The following is a 19217-nucleotide window of genomic DNA, read 5'->3' on the forward strand; positions in this document are numbered from 1 at the left end:
CAGAGACATAGGCAGAGGGAGAAGCAGGCTCCATGCACCGGGAGCCCGACATGGGATTCGATCCTGGGTCTCCAAGATCGCGCCCTGGGCCAAAGGCAGGCGCTAAACCACTGCGCCACCCAGGGATCCCCAACAACCTTTATTTTTAAGACTAAATCAGAGTCAGAGGAGATCCTCTCGAAGGTAAGCCAAGACCCAGGATCACCTGGCCAATCAGGGACAAAGGCAAAAATCTAGCTCGGCTTGGTCCTTTCCTTTCCTATTTCTTTCTTTTTTCTTTTTCTTTTTTTTTTTTAAGAATTTTAATATATTTATTCCTGAGAGAGAGGCAGAGACACAGAGGGAAAAGCAGCCTCCCCGCGGGGAACCCGACGTGGGACTCCATCCCAGGACCTGGGATCACAATCTGGGCCAAAGGCAGACACTCAACCAGACACTCAACCACTGAGCCAGCCACCCGGGCGTCCCTGGCGTGGTCCTTTCCACTCATACCCCAACACGCCATCAGAACACCTGGCAGTGGGGTAAAGCCCCTCAACTGGTGGATAGCCTCTTCACCTGTGACCCCAGCTCAGACCAGATCCCTGATACAGACATCAGACCCTCTTCATCCCATGGAATCCAGGACCAGGAGAGAAAAGCCAAATACCAGCCCAGCCCAGCCCAGCGGCCCCCTCCCCACACTGTATGACCCCATCCCAAGAGCCAGGGGTTATCTCAGTGTAGGCGCCTCCCAGGTATCAAGCAGCATCACCCACAGTAAGGCCGGCCTGACCGTCTTATCTAGGAAAAGCCCCTAAATTACCTATCGATTCATATACATCAGGTCAATAACCCTGGGAATCCTGAACTCACTTCCACACCCCTAATTCCTCAGTTGTGTTTCATTAATTTGCAAAGTACAGGCAACCTTTTAGCATGGATGGTCATGCGGGCAATAATTCCTGGAGTGCTGTCCTGTCTTACAAGAGGAGTGTGTAAATACACGCTTATGTATGTGCACAGCACAGTGGCACATGTGCTTCCTGAAGGGATGCAGCAGCTCAAATGCGTCAACTCTGAAATTAGGTTCCCAGAACCTGTCAGTATATGGTCGTCACGAACACAGGCCAAAGCCCCAGGTGCCCACACGGACTCCTGAGGTCCTGCTGACGCTGCCTTACCCCACTTCACGCATCAGGCCTGCGCCCCACACGTCACTATTGTCACTGTGTAGCTGCTAATAAACAAAACCTCAAAATTTGATGACCCATTATCCCAAGTTTTATTTCTTCACATCCTGCAGTCACCGAGCACTATGCAAAAGCACACACCAGACAGACAAAACTCCCGAGCCAAGCCCACCTGGCACCAGCCACTCACGCATCACTCCATGGGTGTTCACAGAGACAGGAGGCCTGGATGCCCAGGTCCTCCTGACACCAAGCAAGTGGGGGACCTGGCGGGGAGGAGTGTTGGGAGCAGCTTTCAGCACACAGGTCCCCCACTAGAGTTTCCCCTTACCCACTTCTGGTCTAAGACTGGGTCAGAAACCTTTGGGATGGAATATTCCCCACCAATAAAAGGGAACAAATCAGGGACACACAAAAGAACCGGAAATCCAAGGGAATTACGCTGTGAAAAAATTCAATCCTAAAAGGCCACCTCTACTTTGACTCCACGTATGTTAACATCCTCATGTGACAAAATTACAGAGATGAAAAAACAGATTAGTGGTTCTCAAGGTTAGGGACTGGGAAGGGGGCAGGACACGCCAACCCTAGAACAATGTAAGAGCAAGCTAGGCGCAAGCCACCTCAAAAGGGTGTGGCTGTCAGTGGGAACCAGGGGACGTCTTTGGGGCCGTGGAAGTGTTCCGTGTCTTGACCACAGTGGGGCATGCTGGCACCAACACGTGCACTATTGCACAGAAGTAAACACCCACTCAAATGAACACATGAACCCTGGGGGAAATCTGAAGGGGATCTGGGGATTGCATCCATATCAACTTCCCGGTTAACTGGTACTATTGTCTGGGAAGATGTTACCACTGCGGGAGCCTAGATAGGGTATTATTACAACTACATATGATTTGAGGATTACTTCAAAATAAGTTTAATTACAAACTTAACAACTAGGTTTGCCCTGTTTTGGGGGGTTTAGTTGGGCTCATGTGGACCACAGATAGGGTAATTCCTTTCTTTTGTGGATTGCTGTGTTTACAAGAAGAGGAGCCATGAGGAGCCAACCCTAGTAACAGGATTTACACACTGAACTGGAATCGGCTTCCTCTGGCTGCCTGGGCCCACGAGCCCAGCCTGCTTCTCAAAAGCCAGAGCTCCCAGCTCCTGAACCCTGACCTTCTCCGCCGCAGTCGACAAAGATGCTTGCTATGTAAGTTCTTTCCTGGGAATAGTCACACCTGACTGGCTTCTCCCTCTCCCAGCTGCTGCGGGACGCCCGGGGCTCCCCAGGTCACCAGTGACCAGGGCGCCTTCCCTGGCGGAGCAGCCCTGGAAAGGACTGGAGAGAAACCAGCCCCCACCCCCACCCCGAGCTGGCCTGTGCTGGGTGAGTGGGCACACTGGTGGGGAACTAAACCCAGGCCTCCCTGAACCCAGCCTGGCTAAATCGAAACTACAGGCAACAGGCTGGAACAGGCCAAGACCGTCCTTGGCACGCGCACCCACACACACACACACACACACACACACACACACACACACACGGTTGTACGCTGGGCTGGCTACTTTCCTGCACCCACCTCGCTCAAAGAAAGTTCTGGAGCTGAAGAGTCTGGGCAGATCACCAGGGTCAGGCGAGCCACCTGCCTGCTCGGACCCACCGCCGCACTCCTGCTCTTCCAGCAGCCTTCTGGGACAAAACGTAATCACACTGTATCAACCGAAAGGTCTTTGGCTGCGTCCTGTCTGTCCTCCCGTGATCCCCCGTGGCCTCCCTTTTAAGGAAAGCTGGCACACTCACTCACACTCGCCGGTACCTCCCTGTTGATTCAAAGAACCCAAGGAAGAAAATTGCAAGAGCGTCTTTGCTGTTTCTGCCTTTATTGTCTTCAGGGCTACACTTTTTCACCCCCCCCCCCCCCCCGATTCTTTCGACAGTTTATCCTTCATATCTCCCGGAGACAGTAACAAAAACATCTCCCTCTCCCCCCAAAAATGTGCCATTAGATACAGTGTACAGCTGAGAAGTATTTCAGTAATAACGCCACTGTCTTCTGCTTCTAGAAACCCTTAAATAGCCACTTACTCAAAAAACCTGAATGTTTTCAAATCTCCAACACTGCCCAGCTTCAAAGCTGCTAAAGAAATAACCAGCAACCCTTCCACGGAAATAAAAATTACATTCTACATAAATTAAATATATAATTTGATTAAATGTGTTTATGTCTTTGTGATGACATTTAAAATAGAAGCAATCATTTTCGTTCTTAAAAGAAAAACTCTTTCAAATATAATTCGAAGCTGTCAAACCTACCTTCTGCTACAGATCTTCTAAATGTCACATACCTTCAAAAGGGGATGGCAGTTTCCTTTTAAATATGCAATTCCAAGCAGTGCGTTTTGAATCAAGTACGTTATTAAAACACACCGCTGGCATTTATCCTGATTAAGGACAGCGTCCGCACCCCGGCTCCTGATGGACTTGCTCAGGAGCCGGCACCTGTCCCTCCGTCCGTCCCCCCCATACTACACCCCAGGGTGCATGCTCAGTGTCCGGCTGGCTGCAAACCACTGGGCCCAGCACCAAGTCACACCCCTAACGCCTTAAGGGGGCAAAGGTATCTTCCTGCCATTCTACGGTCTCCCTCCCAGATACCTCGCTGAACTCCAGGTAACCCAATTTTGGCAAAGCATCAAGGGCCCAATTGTAAGACCGTGTTAATCAGATACAAAGAAAACTCCAAACTCATTCTCTTAAGTCAATGACCTACATATTCAATTGCTTATTATCCAACTCCGTAGCAAACACCATGCTATATTTAAACATAGAGCACGGATATAGCTTTCTCCTGAAACGTTAGTGATGCAGATAAGCGTTCCACCCCAGCCCTCCTCCCCTCAACTGAAAGAGGGTAACCCCAGTCAGCATCACCCATCTGTGGAACTCCGAAGGAACGCGCGTGGGTCTGTGTCTCCATTATTTTAGTGAGGGAGCAAGTGTCATTTTTGTTAAAAGCAACTGTGAGTAGCATCTCCGCTGGAACATAAGCAAGAGGAAGCCTGGTTCAGCTCTGCCTCCCCAGTACTCCCCGACAAATAGCAAGTGCTCAGAAAGAAAACGGCTAATGACTTCCAGTTAAGCGTGGGTGACAAGCATGTGGCCTACCAAGTGTCCAAAGGGGATGCAAGCGCTAACTGCCAAACCCTGGCACTAGGGACTGACACCCAAACAATCTTGCAGCCAGCAAGGATGACAGCATATTAACACGGACACCCCAAGAATCTGGTGTGGACTCCTGACGGTCAAAACCAACAGCCCTTTCTCAGCTGCCATCTATCTTCCTGGCTGGTATACACCCCCACACACACCCAGGACACCACACACACGTGTGTACATGTGTACACATACACACACACCCCTATGCGCTCATACTGCACCACCTGAGAAGCAGATACTATTAAAAGAAGCAGATTTAGGGGCACTTGGGTGGCTCAGTTGGTTAAGTATAGCTGACTTTGGCTTAGGTCATGACCTCAGGGTGGGTCCTGGGATCCAGCCCCACATCAGGCTCCCTGCTCAGCAGGGAGTTTGCTGCTCCCTCTGCTCCTGCTGTTTCTCTCTCAAATAAATTAAGTCTTTAAAAAAAAAAAAAATTTAAAGATAAGTGAAACCTACCCTTGTCTTCTAGGAGTTCCAACAAGGAACAAGAATAGAATGCCTTGTGCTGGAGAAGCAGGCATGGAAGAAGGAAAGAGTAGACCGTCCCTCTGCCTGAACTCCCATTCAGATGCTCCCAGGTCAGTCTCCCCCAGGACCTCCTGGCGCACCTCACACCTGCCTTCTAGATGCTTCCTCCCCATCGGCATGTCCCACCTGCCCCTCAAACTCAGCTTACCCACATCATTGCCCTGATACTTGAGAGTTCCTGATTCTGAGTAAAACAAACCCAGACCCTGCCCTGATTTCAAGTGCATATTCCTGGAATCGACCAGGCCAGCCTCTAACGTGTGTTCACCTCGATGTCTGACGGACTGGAGAGTAATCCTGATGTTACCAATTCTGGGGCAGGAAGTAAAACTCCTAAGCATCATCTCTACAACATCTGTCAGAAGCCCAGCAGAATTAAATTTTTTTTTTTTTTTTTTTTTTGGAGAAAACGACAGTCCAGTTCAACTGGTCGATATCAACTGGCCTTGTCCTTTCAATATTTTTAATTCCATCCCAAATCAAATGACAACCTTAGAAGGTCTCCTCACAGAACAGCTTCCTCTAATTTGTCCCTCAACAGGCTTCTGACTTTTTCCACTGGACCCAGGCACAAGCAGCAGCCTGACAGGTGTAGGTGTTACCAGACCTTGGTTGATGGTAACTATTCCCTGTACACCACTCCCTGTATTGGAGCATTTCTCTTTGTGGTCAGCTCAAGGACGCACATGGTCTCCCTAAACTCAGCTGTTCACGGCCAACTGTCCTGAAATTTACGGCTGCTGTATTTGCATTTCTTACCAACTCTGGCTCTCATCCCCTCTTACAACAGCCTATTGGTTGGTTGGGTTTCTTTTTTTTTTTTTGGAGTCCAAGTACTTTCTCAAAAGAGGTAAGATATAAATAAGTAAATGGAATCTACCCAAGGACACATTAGTAGCCCTTTAAACCAGGTCTTCAAAAGCACTGTCCCCAGGGACACCTGGGGGGCTCAGTGGGTTAAGTGTCTCCCTTCAGCTTAGGTCGTGATCCCGAGGTCCTGGGATTGAGTCCCACGTGGAAGGGGCTCCTTTGCTCAGCATCTGCTTCTCCCTCTTCTTCTGCATCTCTCTCCTGCTTGTGTGCTCTCTAGCTCTCTAAGTAGATAAAATCTTTAAAAAAAAAAAAAAAAAAAAAAAAAAAGCAAAGCACTGGCCCCAGAGAAACTTGGAGAAGCTTCGAAGGCCAATAAAGCCAGTACACCCAGATTGCTGGGTCTTTTAGGCCCTGCCCACAAGGCAGCAGATATGCAGGTACAGCTCCAGAATATCCACTTAACCAGTATCTTCACACTGAAAAAACTAGAAATGCATGTGCTACCACGTGACTTACCAGTGGGCTCCAAAAATCAACTTCTGGCAGTCAGAAATGCAAACAAGTTGGCATAGATGTTAAGACCCAAGAACTAAAGACCTTGACCCTCATGCTTCATTGAGTATCTGGAGGGGAGGGGAGACCACAGGGCACGGGAGAGGGAGGAGAGGGGCGATCAATGATCCTTCTGCATATCCAGGGAAAGCCAAGCCAAGCCAAGCGGGCCCATGGCTCCTTTTTCCAGAGCCAGTGAACTCCACGGCCCACCGTCAGCAGAGCAAATGGTGTAGACTCTGCATCTGTCCTGTTAGTGGAGGGACCATGGGAGGGGAGGATGCCCCCCCCCCCCCAGCCACCCACTCGTCCTCCTTCCCACCGCACCACCATCAAGCAGAAAGCCAGCCTTCAGTTAAATGGGTTCAAAAACAGCTCCATTTCCTTCCATGATGGGTAGCTCCATAACATTTTATAACTGCTTTAGAAAAGTAAACAATATACCTATTCTATAACCAGTAATTCCATTTTTAGGAATTTACCCAAGAGAAATGAAAATGTAGGCCCATAAAAAGACATGTGCAAGAATGATCCATAGCAGCTTTATTCAGAACAGCCAAAAGCTGGAAACAGCCCAAGCATCCATCAACAGGTAAATGGGTAAACAGTGTGACCGATTCCTACAGTGGAATCCTACACAGCCATTAAGAAGGAACAGGTGACTGATCCAGGCAAAAACATGCCAGGAGCTCAAAAAACATTATGCTGAATCAGAAAAAGCTTTTGCAAAAAGGTACATGGGGTATAATATACATGAATGCATAACCTATAGGTATGTGTATTACATAGTATGGTATTCACAAACAAGCAAAATTAATCATGGGGCGGGGGGAGGTTGGGGTTGCCTGAAGTGATCAGAGACAGGAATGGGGACTGTTTGGAAAGGGCCAGAAGAGAAATTTCTGCAGCAATGGCATGTTCTAGATCCTGCGAGGGCGCAGGTGTGTGCAATCTGCCAGCGAAGTGATTGGCACACTTAGGGATCTAAGCCTTTCGTTTTACCGCATGCCCCCCACTCCCTCCCCTAATTTTTACCTCTAGAGGAAAACAAAACAAAGGGGTAACACAAGCAAGTCAATGTCAGATAGTGAGATGCACACTGAGAGACTCAGGGGTAGAGGTGAGCAGGATCCGGAAAGGTAGCCAAGAAACGTTGCCAAGTAAAAGACAGGCTGATGGGCAGAGGGCAGGAGAGCGCTTCAGCAGTCAGGCGGGGGTGGGAGCGTGGGCTCGCTGCAGAATCACGTCCACATGGGGAGCCTCTCACTCATGGCAATCCGTACAAGTCCTGTCTCTAGAATGAGGCCCACGGGAACCGTTGAGAGGCAGGGGCCATTCGCCCACCCAGAGCAGGAATCCCAGCAGACCAGGTAGGAGATCCACTCCTAATCCAAGTGTGGGATCACCATGCACCCAAATAACGCCCACTCCTTCCGTGAACAGACATGAATCCAAGGAGCCAAGGCAGGGCCGTGTTTAGGACCAGGTACTAATGCAGACTGATAAATCTGGAAGCCCCTGCCCAGGGGACAAGCCACTGGAGCAGCCAGCAGGGTTTCAGACCCTCCCTCTCCAAGCCCCTTCAGGGCCAGTACAGCCTTTTGCCAACAAATAGCTCCTAAAGAGCAAAACAATTAGCTAGGGCCCATTTGGAAGCACACTGTAAATGCCATACGGCTGTAACACAACGTAGTGAAGGATCATGTCCTATCAAAATAGTCTCAAGGTGTGCCCCCACATGGGCTGGACGTACCAGCCCCTCATATCACCAAAGAGACTTTTAAAGAATTAAATATAGGGATCCCTGGGTGGCACAGCGGTTTGGCGCCTGCCTTTGGCCCAGGGCGCGATCCTGGAGACCCGGGATCGAGTCCCACGTCAGGCTCCCGGTGCATGGAGCCTGCTTCTCCCTCTGCCTGTGTCTCTGCCTCTCTCCCTCTCTCTCGCTCTCTCTCTCTGTGACTATCATAAATAAAAAAAAATTAAAAAAAAAAGAATGAAATATATAGAAAGGGCCCACAAGTTCCCAGGTGAAATAGAGCGTGGACCCTCTGAAAGGCCGCCCACTCCCCTTTCATTCCTGCTGCTCCCACCAGATGGTGGGCAAACTACAATAAAAGCACATGTGAGAGGCATGAGCAGCAGCAAGGCAAGGCTGAGGGAGTCAGGACCCCGATGGAACCCTGGTGCTCAGACTTGGGCCACTCCTGGCAATCACCAGGCACGCGCCCCGCACTTAAAGAGTCAGACAAACCACACTGGGAGAGGACATATGGCTTGCTGCCCAAACTGGAAGAAATTCCTGGGCACTATCCCTCTGACCTACTTCATAAAGTTCAAAGTGTGTGAAGAGTCCCTCCAAAAACAATGCCAGACAAGATGAGCTGTGCAAGAAACTTCTCAGGGAACACGAAAAGGCAGTCAGAGGGAGATATGGGTCAGACTCTGGCAAAGGGGGGGTGGGGGGAGACCCTCCGCCTGTTGTGTACAGTTCAAGGCAGAGGAGAATGCTCAGGCATAATCAGCTGGCTGCTCAGAGGAGTCCCAACTCTTACAGAAAAGGCCTGGGGGTGCTTGGATAGTTCAGTGGCTTGAGTGTTCACAACTGGTAATTTTGGCTCAGGTCATGATCTCAGGGTCATGAGATTGAGCCCTGTTGTTGGGCTCCACGCTCAGCAGGGAGTCTGCTTGAAATTCTCCTGCTCTTCCTCTCCCTCTGCACCTCTCCCACCCATCTCAAGTAAATAAATCTTTAAAAAAAAAAAAAAAGAAAGGAAGAAAGCAAGCAAGGAAGCAAGCCAGCCAGGCCGGCCTGGCATCCCTGCCATGCTCAGGCCCCAGCTGGGGGCAGCCTGCGAGAACAGAGGCTCTATAAGTGCCAAGCTGGATTCCAGATGCAGAACACAGTAGTTAGGGCCACCAGTCGAATCCATTCCCAGGAGCAGAAGATACCAGAGAGGCATGTTTTCAAGGCTGCCACCCCATACCAGGTCATGTCTACAGTTTTACAACCCAAGACTTTATTGTGAACTTCTCTAAAGACTGACGATCCACTCTCAGGGCCACCCGGCTGCACCCAAAGCACTGGGGTGGATGGCATTTGGCAGCGAGAAGCAGGGAGCCTTGCAAGGACACCCACCCTCAGGGACTCACAGCCTAGTGGGAGCCTCCACCCCCTACCCCAACAGCAAACAAGAAGGGAGTGGGAGACAGTCTCCACGAGGAAGCACTTAAATGGACATGAGGGGATGGAGAAGGGCCACCTTCTCACTGAGGCAGAGTGTGTCGCAGGGTTGGCTTGGATTGACCATCAAGGTAATGAATTTCCCAAACTAGGGTGTTAGTTCCATTAACGCTGCTTCAACAGACCCAGAACGGAGTTATCAGCTCAACACAACACAAGCTTATTTCTGTATCACACAAAGATCAGTGTTCCTGAGCATGGGCAACTCTTCACAGGGTGATCCAGGGACCCAGGATGCTAGGTTACCTTCTGCTGGACAATCGGGGGTGGGAGGGGAAGGAGGGACAGACACTGGTTTCTTAACTACTTCTGCCAGGAAGGGACACCTATTCCAACCAGGACTCCGTTGCCAAGAACTGTCCTGGGACTTCTGGTAGATGCCCAGATGGTAGCAGTGCAGCCGCTCCAGTGTTAAGTCCCTACCAGTGAAGGGAAGCGTGGGCCTTTAATGAACATCTGGTCACCTCCACTGCACACACCTGCCAACTCGGCCTTGGGACAGGCTTATTTTGGAAGCAATATAGGCTCTGGTTCTCTGAACACAAGAATCCAAGGCTATCTGACCATAGGACCTAACCTGAAAAGAGATGCCCACTCCAGAAATGCATCTATTAAATATTCCTGTTGCCACAGCAGTAAAGTAGAAGTCTGATCGCAACTGAACTTTTACTCATCAACTGAAAGTTTTAAGTTAAAAGACCCAACTCTAAAACTTTTAAAGTCTGCAAAATGCTCTCAAGTCCACCAAGTCTAAGATACTATCAAATCGGACACCGAGCATTATTTCATAAGTCACTAGGAAAGAATACTGTCCATTAAACTATGGCATGTATCGATTTCATGACTGCTCAATCCCAGACATGTTCAATGGTGAACATCAAGGAAGTAACAGGGTTTCTGTTAAAGTCTCTCAACAGCCTAGGAAGCAGCACAGAAATCACCAGTTCACAGACTGGGAGCCCCAGCCTCTGTCCTGGGTTGGGTGACTTGCCAGAGGTTACGCAGCTGGTTGGGGAGAGGGAGTCAGTTTCCAACCAGCCTGGCTTAGCACCTACACCTGTGTCGAGCCCCAGCCCATTTGCAAACTCTCACAGAACCAGCCACGCTCCAATATCCTCACATCCATATAGACTCTCCTTCAAATGGCAAATCAAGCACCCTGGGTGGAATATTCTTATAAACTCATTTGAATTAAAAAAAAAAAAAAAAAACCCCACTCTACTAAAATACGGATTTTCATCTGCATAACACTTTACCAACAAATTCCACAACATTCAAGTGAGAACAGATGATGTACTGAAACATCAAAAACAAGAATCCGATTTGGTAAACAGTTGAGCGCTATTTTCACATCATCCTAATGAATTTAGTTTCAATAAACGCAAATCAGCAAACGCTCTGAAAATTCTAATAGTATGGCACAAAATGATTCTTTGAATGACAGCCCCAGAAAGCAAACTCTTCCCAGCAAGTGACAGATACCACAAGAGAAAAATCAAAACAGATGACTCCGTGCAAAGGGTCCACTTATGGCTGGTGGGTCTGAAACTTGGCCCTGGGCATGCTGCCCATGTACAGTTCCCCGGATTGTGTGTGAAGCCAGTGGAGGAACTCTAGACCCCTGAATCCTACTCAAACTGCTCAATCTGATTACCAGGTGTCTGGCACATGCAAATATGGGTACAGCAGGTGGGTCAGCCGTCACAAAAGACACTGCACAGATTTCTGGTCATATTCTTGCCGAGAGCAGGCTCCTGTCTCTAGATCAAACTCAGTAGGGCCCCCAGCATCAAATCAAGGGCAGGAAGTGTCTGAGGATAGGGAGAGGATACAGGCCCAGACTCCCCCACAGCCCTACTCAGCTCCCCACCATCCTCTACGGTGTGTCTGAATCCCATGGGCCCTCTGAAAGGGGTTGGTGCCCAGGTTAAACCTCAGCAGTGACTTTACTAGCACTTTGTTAAACTCAAGAGTGCAGTGAGCGAGCAGGAGACAGGGAAACAGATACTCTGGAGAGACGCAGGCAGAGCCATCTCTTCCAAGAGGCATCTGGGCCCCCGTCTTCTCCATCGGAAAACAGGGGCTGTTGGTAAGCTGTCCTTGGAACATGTCTAAACACAACTGTCAACCATAAACCACTATAAAAGGCTGGACTGGTCTTTTGAAATGATGTTTTAGCTTGGACAATTAACAAATTCAGAATCGTTAAAAAAAAAAAAAAAAGTCTAATAGCTTCCTTTAAAAAACAAGTGTACCCGTCTCTCCAGACTGCGAGCTCTGAGGACAAGGAAGTGGCCCCCTCTTACTCTATTCCTCCTGGAGCCTCACATGTGGGAATCAACACACGATTACCTGGGTTCTGAGTGTCTGACAGATACTTCCTGGCCATGGCCCCAAGATTATAGGAGTTTGTGTTTTGTTTTGTTTTTTTTCTTTTGCATGGACAATGAAGTTCAGTTCCAAAAAGAAAGGCACAGAAAAGCATTTAAGACTTCACTGGTATGATTTTAAGCAAGAAACAAGATCTGATTTTAAAAGCATGTCATCAGCAGGAACAAATAAAAACATGTGAAAGCCACAAACACATTATTTTTCATTTGCTGTGAGTCCAAGGATCAAGGTAGCCCCCAATGGCCAGACTCATGCAGCTGGAGCTCTTAAATCCATCACCTATTCCGGGCCTGCAGCCTTTCCATCAAGTAATTGTTATGACTCCCAACTCGTCAACAGGGAGGTGGAGGCTCTGAGCCTCATGCCACAGTCCACAGCACAAAAGCAGATTCAAACCCAACCAGCGGAAGGCCACCCATGACCTGCCCAGCAAAGGCCAACAGGACAGGAAGAATAAGGTGAAATGGGATCAGGCTTCAAGACGGACCCCCCATGGAGAATTTAGGACTCTCTGCTTCTGGCCACCCCACCCCCTTCTGCCAGGTGGCCAGAGGGGGTAGCAGATAACACGGTTCCAGCTCTGAGCTCAGGGCCCATCCAGGAACCCCAGGCAGGGACTGGGGAATCCACGAGACCCCATGACCCTAATGGTCCATCACCTACTGGAGACTCCTCAATGAGAAGGGAGCTGGCCAGGTTCCCAAAGCAGACGAAAGATCACAAAACACTCGGCTAGAAAACTGTGCCACCTGCCACAGCAGTCCCAGATACCCAGTTCTGCACAGCAAGGAGTCCCCAGCTGATGAAGGCGAAGCCCCCAGCACCCTCACCCTCAGGTGCCAGCTCTTTACCCACAAGAGCTCAGGGAAGGGAATCAGCCGACAGGATCAGACCGGTAGGGCTTCATCCCATCTGAACCTCCGGGCTTTCCCTCATTCCCCTCCCCAGCCTGGAAGCCAAGTCAGGCACAGCCCTCTCCCTGACCCCAGCTGGGGCCTCTCAGCCCAGCCTGCTGGCCAGCTGCCCCTGCCCCACCCCTGAACCCCCAATGGCTTATCCCAACGCCACTCAGTCACCCAGAACCTTGTGATGTTTAGAATCTCAAACCCTTTGCCTTTCATAATAAAGGGGAGGCAGCTGGATCCCATCCCACAGTGGGCTGTGGGGCGCTGCCACCCACTCAGGCCAGCTACAAAGCCTCTCCCAGACTCAGGAATCAGTTACCATGAGTTCACTTCCTCCTCTGTGGGGACACCAGCACCCCTCATCCCCGCCCCCAGCCTGGTGGCCTGAAAGCAAGACAATTCCTGGCAGCTCCTCCAGGGCTTCCTTTGTTCCCCGTTCAGCACCCACCCTGCAACCCTTGCCGCCTCGACCTCCTGCCTCTCCCTCCTGTCCTGGAGGGTCAGAACACATCTCCCCACCCCAGATGACAAAGAACCCCAGGCAAGGGCTCTGAACAGTATGAGTTCCCAGGCTCCTGCAAGAACTGCCAAGAGTCGGATTCTTGTCCTACAAAAATGCACACAGGACCCTCCCTACCCCATCCCCTTGATTAGCGCCACCCCTGGGGCTCACAGCCACCCCGGAGCATGGAGCCCTGAGAGGTCCAGGGCCTGAGCCCTGCCACCAGCTTCTTTCCTTCCCACTGACCGAGGCAGGAAGACCGGGAGGCTCCTCGAAGTGACTTCTCAGGAGGCCGGAGACACAGCTTTCCTGACTTATAAGCAGGAGGGGCCCTGAGGCCGATGGGATCCCAGCAGCTAGGGCTCCCCCACCCCCACCCTCAGCCTCACGTGCTCACAGGCACCTGTCCTGCCAACCTGACCCCACTTTGACTCCCGGAGAAAACGGCACAGCCCCAAAGGCCCTCACCTGTTGAAGGGAGACACTGGGCGTGAGCGGCTCTGGGTCACCTGCCGTCTGGCCCTGCAGCACCGACGGACCTGGGACCTGTCGCGTCGGACGCACGGTCGAGGAGCTGGGCTCCCCGGAAGCCTCTCTCTGCCTGGGGCCCCCGTCTGTGGGGCAGGGAGGTCGGGACTCGCTTGATCCTCTGGCTCATGACTTTCCAGGGCGTCTGGCCCACGGGCAGAAAGGGCCAAGTGGCCTCAGCTGAGGGCGGCGAGGCAGGGCAGTGGCTCTCTCCAGTTGCCCGTTAGAATCATCGAGGAGCTTCGCCAATTACCCACGGCAGGAACCTCTGAGGGTGGGGCTGGGCTTAGACCCTTTCCTCAAAGCCCCCAGGTGATGTAGGTCCAGACAGGGATGCGGAGGACGTGCTGGAGGGACTCAGGCCGCCCCTCCCCAGCGCCACCCGCAGCCCACAGCCCACCTCCTTCCTGACGCCCTCCCCGGCTCCCCTTGCTGGGGCTGCCCTCTGGGTGGGAGGTCTGCTCCTTGCAGGCAGGACCTCGTCAGGCTTGTCCCCGCTGCCGTCCCCGAGGAGGAAAGGCCCCCCACCTTCCCTCGGTGTGGCCAGACAAGGAAGAGGCAAGAAGGAAAGCGAACCCCCTCTGCCAGGAATGAGGGTGCTCAGCACCTTCCCAGCCTCCCTAGCCAGGGGTGATTCACGCCTAAACCACCCCCTGCAGAGCTCCCTGAACCCCCACCGTGTCCCTACCACAGGCCGGGGCTGCGGAACTGGCACCCACAGTCGGTTAGAAGGCACCGTCCAGAACACAGACTACGAATCCCTCCAAAATAGCTCCGCCAGGCCACGGACACCCAGGGACCGAGACACACAGCGCGTCCTCCCCAAAGGCTAACAGGACGTCCCCGCGGAGGTGCTGCCCGTGGCCTTGAGAGAGGCCGGAGTGATTTCAAATGGGCTCCGGGCACAGGCGCGGGGGGAGGAGGGGGTACTAGGAGGGGCCAGGTCACCAAACTCTCCCCACCCGCGTGACATCACCTCCAGGATATGAGATGTTTATTTTTAACAAGGTCTCATGTTCCTGCTTAGCTAAAAATCTAAATTCCCCCTCTGGGGGCACCTGGGTGGCTCAGTGGTTGAGTTTCTGCCTTCGGGGCGTGATCCCTGGGTCCTGGGATCGAGTCCCAGGTGGAGCTCCCCGCAGGGAGCCTCCTTCTCTCTCTGCCCATGTCTCTGCCTCTCTGTGTCTCTCCTGAATTAATTAATTAAAATAATAAATTCCCCTTCTGGGTCTTCACATACCAGTGGTGCCCAAATCACAACTCACCAAAACCTCGAAAGCACCAACGATCTCAGAGGAAGGGTCTAAAAAGAAAAAGGGACGGGGAAATCGAGGTGCTAGAAGGATGGTCTAGGAGGAACGGGTCTGCTGGATCAGAACGGGTTCTGTGTTTTACAAGGGGCTACGATACGAGCCTATAGAGACGGGTGTCCCCCCTCTGGGTGCAGCTGCGGAGACCAAACCCAGAGCAGGGCCTCGGGAACCCCTGCCCCCCAACATCCAGCCCCCAGTCCCCACGGTCTCCAGCCCCCACCAGGCAGCCAGCGAGCAGCCGGTTCCCCTCAAGGATGGCGAACAGCACACACACAATATCAAGGGTCAGACTTTATCTTTTAAATGCACAGTGTGCCTGAGCCAAAAACAAAACAAAAAGCCTTTCCAAGATGCTTTCCAAATTCCAGAAACACACTGGGCTGGAAAAATGGAGCCCGGTTTCCTCTTATTTTTAATCTCACATTGGCTAGGTTTATAATAAAAGAGAATTACCTATTTATTTGCTTACCTTACTTGGAAAGACAATAAATTGGAAAGGCTTCATAAATCTCACAGGGAAGTCTTTAAACAAGGACTGTCAGCAAAAATCCGTAAATAACCTTCTGCCAGTCTCTAGCAATCACCTCCACCACACATTCTTTTTCCTTCCTGCTTTTGTACTAATCTTCTAGCAAACAAATCCAATCAAGCACCAAAAAAAAAAAGACGTTTTTATTCTTATTGAGGTAAGGCTCAGAAAATACCCAGGAGTCACCAGGCCTCTGACTGGGGTCCCTATAAGAAGGATCTGCTGCAGGGGAGGCCCCAGGGGACAGGCCGAGAGCTACCTCTGCACCCCCCAAATGCAGCCACACAGCTCTCCCCGATTCACCAAACCCAGGTCAGGAGTCAGCTTCACAAACGGAACCAGGGACTCAGCATTAATCTCCAGCACACCACAGGCCGAACCCCGAAACAGACGCCTAATGACACAAGATCATGCTCAGGCTGACAAGTTGTGGCCTGTCGGCCCACCTGGGGGTAAGCTGGTGTCAACGCTGGCTATGTCTGCGGCCAGCCCTGAGAACCCCAGCCCTAAGAACCCCAGCATCGGCCAGAGCTGCAGGATGCAGGCGGCTGCTGGTCAAGTTCATGCATCCCTGTCCTGCCGGTTAGGCTCACGGATTTCTGGCATCCCTAAACCCATCCACGAGGCCCCATTGCCACCACATTTGCAGGACTTGCAAGGCAACTGGTGGATGGGGTTGATTAAAATGACCTTCGGCAGCTCCGAGAGCGCGGAAGATGGACAGTCTCACACTGAGGTTTCAAGGACTGTGCTAAAAATAAGTTTAAACAAGAGGCAGGAGGAGGCTCGTGGATAATCAAATGTGCAAGACTTGAAAGAGCTGCTGTAATCAATTTACATATCAGGAAAGTAAAATTACCATAACCAGAGGGAAAATTTCTCCAAGCCAAAAGGTTAAAAAAAAAAAAAAAATTTGACCAGCAAACCACTACCCAGATGGAAATGGAAATGTGTGTCTTCAGAAAGCACCACCCTCTTGAAATGCCTGTCTGCTTCCAGAGCCTCGAAGCTTCACTGCAAGACCTCGATCCTTGGGTGTGAGATGCATGACTCAGGAAACCCAAACCTACTAGTGCACATCCACAGGCTCACTCGGACGGTTAGCTCTGCAAAGGACGGGGCTTTGGTCCCAACTCCCCCTGAGGTTCCTGTGCAGCAGCTGTCACCAAGAACTGTGTCCCTGCAAGCCACCGAGCTGCCCCGAGCCTAACCCAACTCAAGAACACCCAGCCCGTGAGAGGCACTTAGCTGTATTATTAGGGATGCACCAGATCCATTTATTTTTATATTGTCCTCCTTGGCCCATTCCTGGCACTCAACAAAAAGCAGCTATATTCTTATTTATCTACCAAATGAATGTATTTCTAGTATTCTTGAGCGCAGGCAAAGGCCCTTCTTAGCTGGCTCCCTTTGAAAGAGTCATTTGACAATGTGCACACCTCAAGAATGTTCTCTTTCTTTTCCAGCTGGGCCTGGGCATACAATAACAGCAAGCTGCTCACCCCTCAGGCAAAGCAGAGTGGCTCCCCATTCACTTCCTTCCAAGTCAGCTGGAATTTTAGGATCCACCCAAGGGAGCGGCTTCTCACCTAGAATTTGCCCTGTGGAGACAGAAGGCATCCGGAGAGCAGGACAGAAGCAGGAGCTGGGCTGCCTGGAACCGCGGTCCTACTGTGGTCACAGCAGGGCACCACAGCCACACGAAAAGCTTTGATTGCTGTGCATAGCACAGCAGATGCTTATTGACACCCTTCGGACCATAAAACACTTTTCTCTCTTATCTCTGTGCTTTCAACTTTTGCCCTAAGAAACTCCAGCCTCTGAGCAAGTTTCTTCCCCCTGGCAAGGTTCAGGCAAGGGAACTGGTGTCACAAGGCTGTCTGGCGGTATGTGCCCGGGCACCTCACAGCAGCCAGGTCCCGCAGGCTCTCCAGGCTGGGGGAATCTGGGCCTTCCCCCTGCCTGTGGGTAGAAGCGACTCCTCCAAAATCACCATGGCCAGAGTGGACTGGTGGCCGCATACAGACAACTTCTGCTCAAGGTCCCGGACGCCAGTTCAAACAGCCCTTGTCCCACTGGCCTCTGAAGCCCTCCCGGGGACACGGAATGCCAACCTTTCTGCTACTGACCCTGGCTCCAGTCTCCTTGCACTGAGAAGCCCCCCAAAGTCCCATATGCACGTGTCTGCACCTCCATCTGCTACCTCCCTGAATGGTAGCCCATACACGACCACCCACCAAGAGGCCAAGGATGCTTAGACATGAATTTCAGGCCAGACATGAATTTCAGGCCAGGACCAAGGTCAGGTTCAGTCTGAGCTCACAGGCTTCAGGGGGTTTCCTAACACACCCAGGAAGCATCGTGAGCCACTCTGGCTCGAGCAGCGCGTTCTCCCACCCTCAGAGCTGGGCCCTGGCAGGGAGGCACTGAAGACAGAACCAGCACTGAAGACATTTCCAGCAGCCATCAGAAAAGTCAATAAATGCAGCAATCCCCAGCTAGCACTTTTAAAAACTCCCAGATTCATTTCATAAAACTCCCCCCCAACTGAACGGAAACAGGAGAATATTAAATACTATGAAGAAAGCGAGTCGATGTCGGCGCCCATGCAGTGACAGGGAATGCTCTGCAGCCCGTCCAGCCCCACCTCATTAAGCACCCGTCATCAGGGAGACCCTGACCCTGGGGTGCAGGTACTAGGGTGGGACGCTGAGCGGGTGGTCCACTGCTGGATCCGCCAGCTGCTGACCTTCCCACCGGAAAGCCCTCTGGTCCCTCCAGGCTTCCCCCACGCCGCCCTTCTTGACCACAGGAAGGTGGTGGCCTGGTTGGCCTCTGCCTGCAGGAAGGCAAACGGGAACCTGAGGGCACCCCACTGCTGCCCCATGCCCCCTGGAGTCACAGAACACCGAATGGCCACACTGCCTGCTTGCTGCAAAGCCACTTCCCCCAAGGAGGAGAAAGGAGGAAGCAGCCAGTGACGTGGTGGTCACTCGCGATCCCTCTGGACCTGGAGCCAGCAGCCTGGGTGGATAGAGAAGCACCTGTCTCCGGACACCTTCCAAGAAGGGCTGGCAGGACATTGTGTGGAGGAGGGTGAGCAGCTGTTACGTGCGTGTCCCCAGGAAGCCCGGGGACAATGGCCTGAGAAAGCACCCAGGCCTGTATGTATGGCTTTGGAACCAGCCCCTCTGGGCAGAGAAAAGACAAGATTCCAACTACAGGGACTGGCCTTTGATCCAGCTAAATGCTGAAGTCTTGGGCTTCTTTGGGACGGCACGGGCATTGCCACACCCAAGCAAGTCTACCTGCTGGGACTGGAGAAGTCCCCCTGAGCCAAGTGAGACCCCTGGATGTCCTGGGAAATCCCGGCGCCTCACAGGACACCGGTGCCTACCTCCCCAAACTTCCTAGGCTGGTCTTTCTGCCGACAAAAAGGGGCGATTTCATCAGTGGCCGGCAGGGGCGAGACATAACTACCAAAGGGCATGGGACAACTTTCCTTGGTGATGGAACTGGTTCTGCAGCC

At 51.7% G+C, this 19217-nt stretch overlaps 1 protein-coding gene across 17 annotated transcripts in view; it reads right to left on the minus strand.

Moving 5' to 3' along the window:
* Nucleotides 1–19217, minus strand: part of CTBP2 (C-terminal binding protein 2) — a 156968-nt gene that overhangs the window by 117640 nt on the left and 20111 nt on the right. For 2 of the 17 annotated variants that reach the window (XM_049103324.1, XM_025467575.3), the window contains exon 1: nt 2744–12550. The exons of 13 other annotated variants lie outside the window; for them this stretch is intronic. The gene's annotated coding sequence lies outside the window, so the exon portion shown is untranslated. Of the gene's footprint in view, nt 1–2743; nt 12551–13786; nt 14203–19217 lie in introns of those variants that run through there. 2 more of the 17 variants (XM_049103328.1, XM_025467578.3) reach the window with 2 other exon arrangements.

This window comes from Canis lupus, chromosome 28 (genome assembly GCF_003254725.2).
Source record: "Canis lupus dingo isolate Sandy chromosome 28, ASM325472v2, whole genome shotgun sequence".
Classification (NCBI taxonomy): domain Eukaryota; kingdom Metazoa; phylum Chordata; class Mammalia; order Carnivora; family Canidae; genus Canis; species Canis lupus.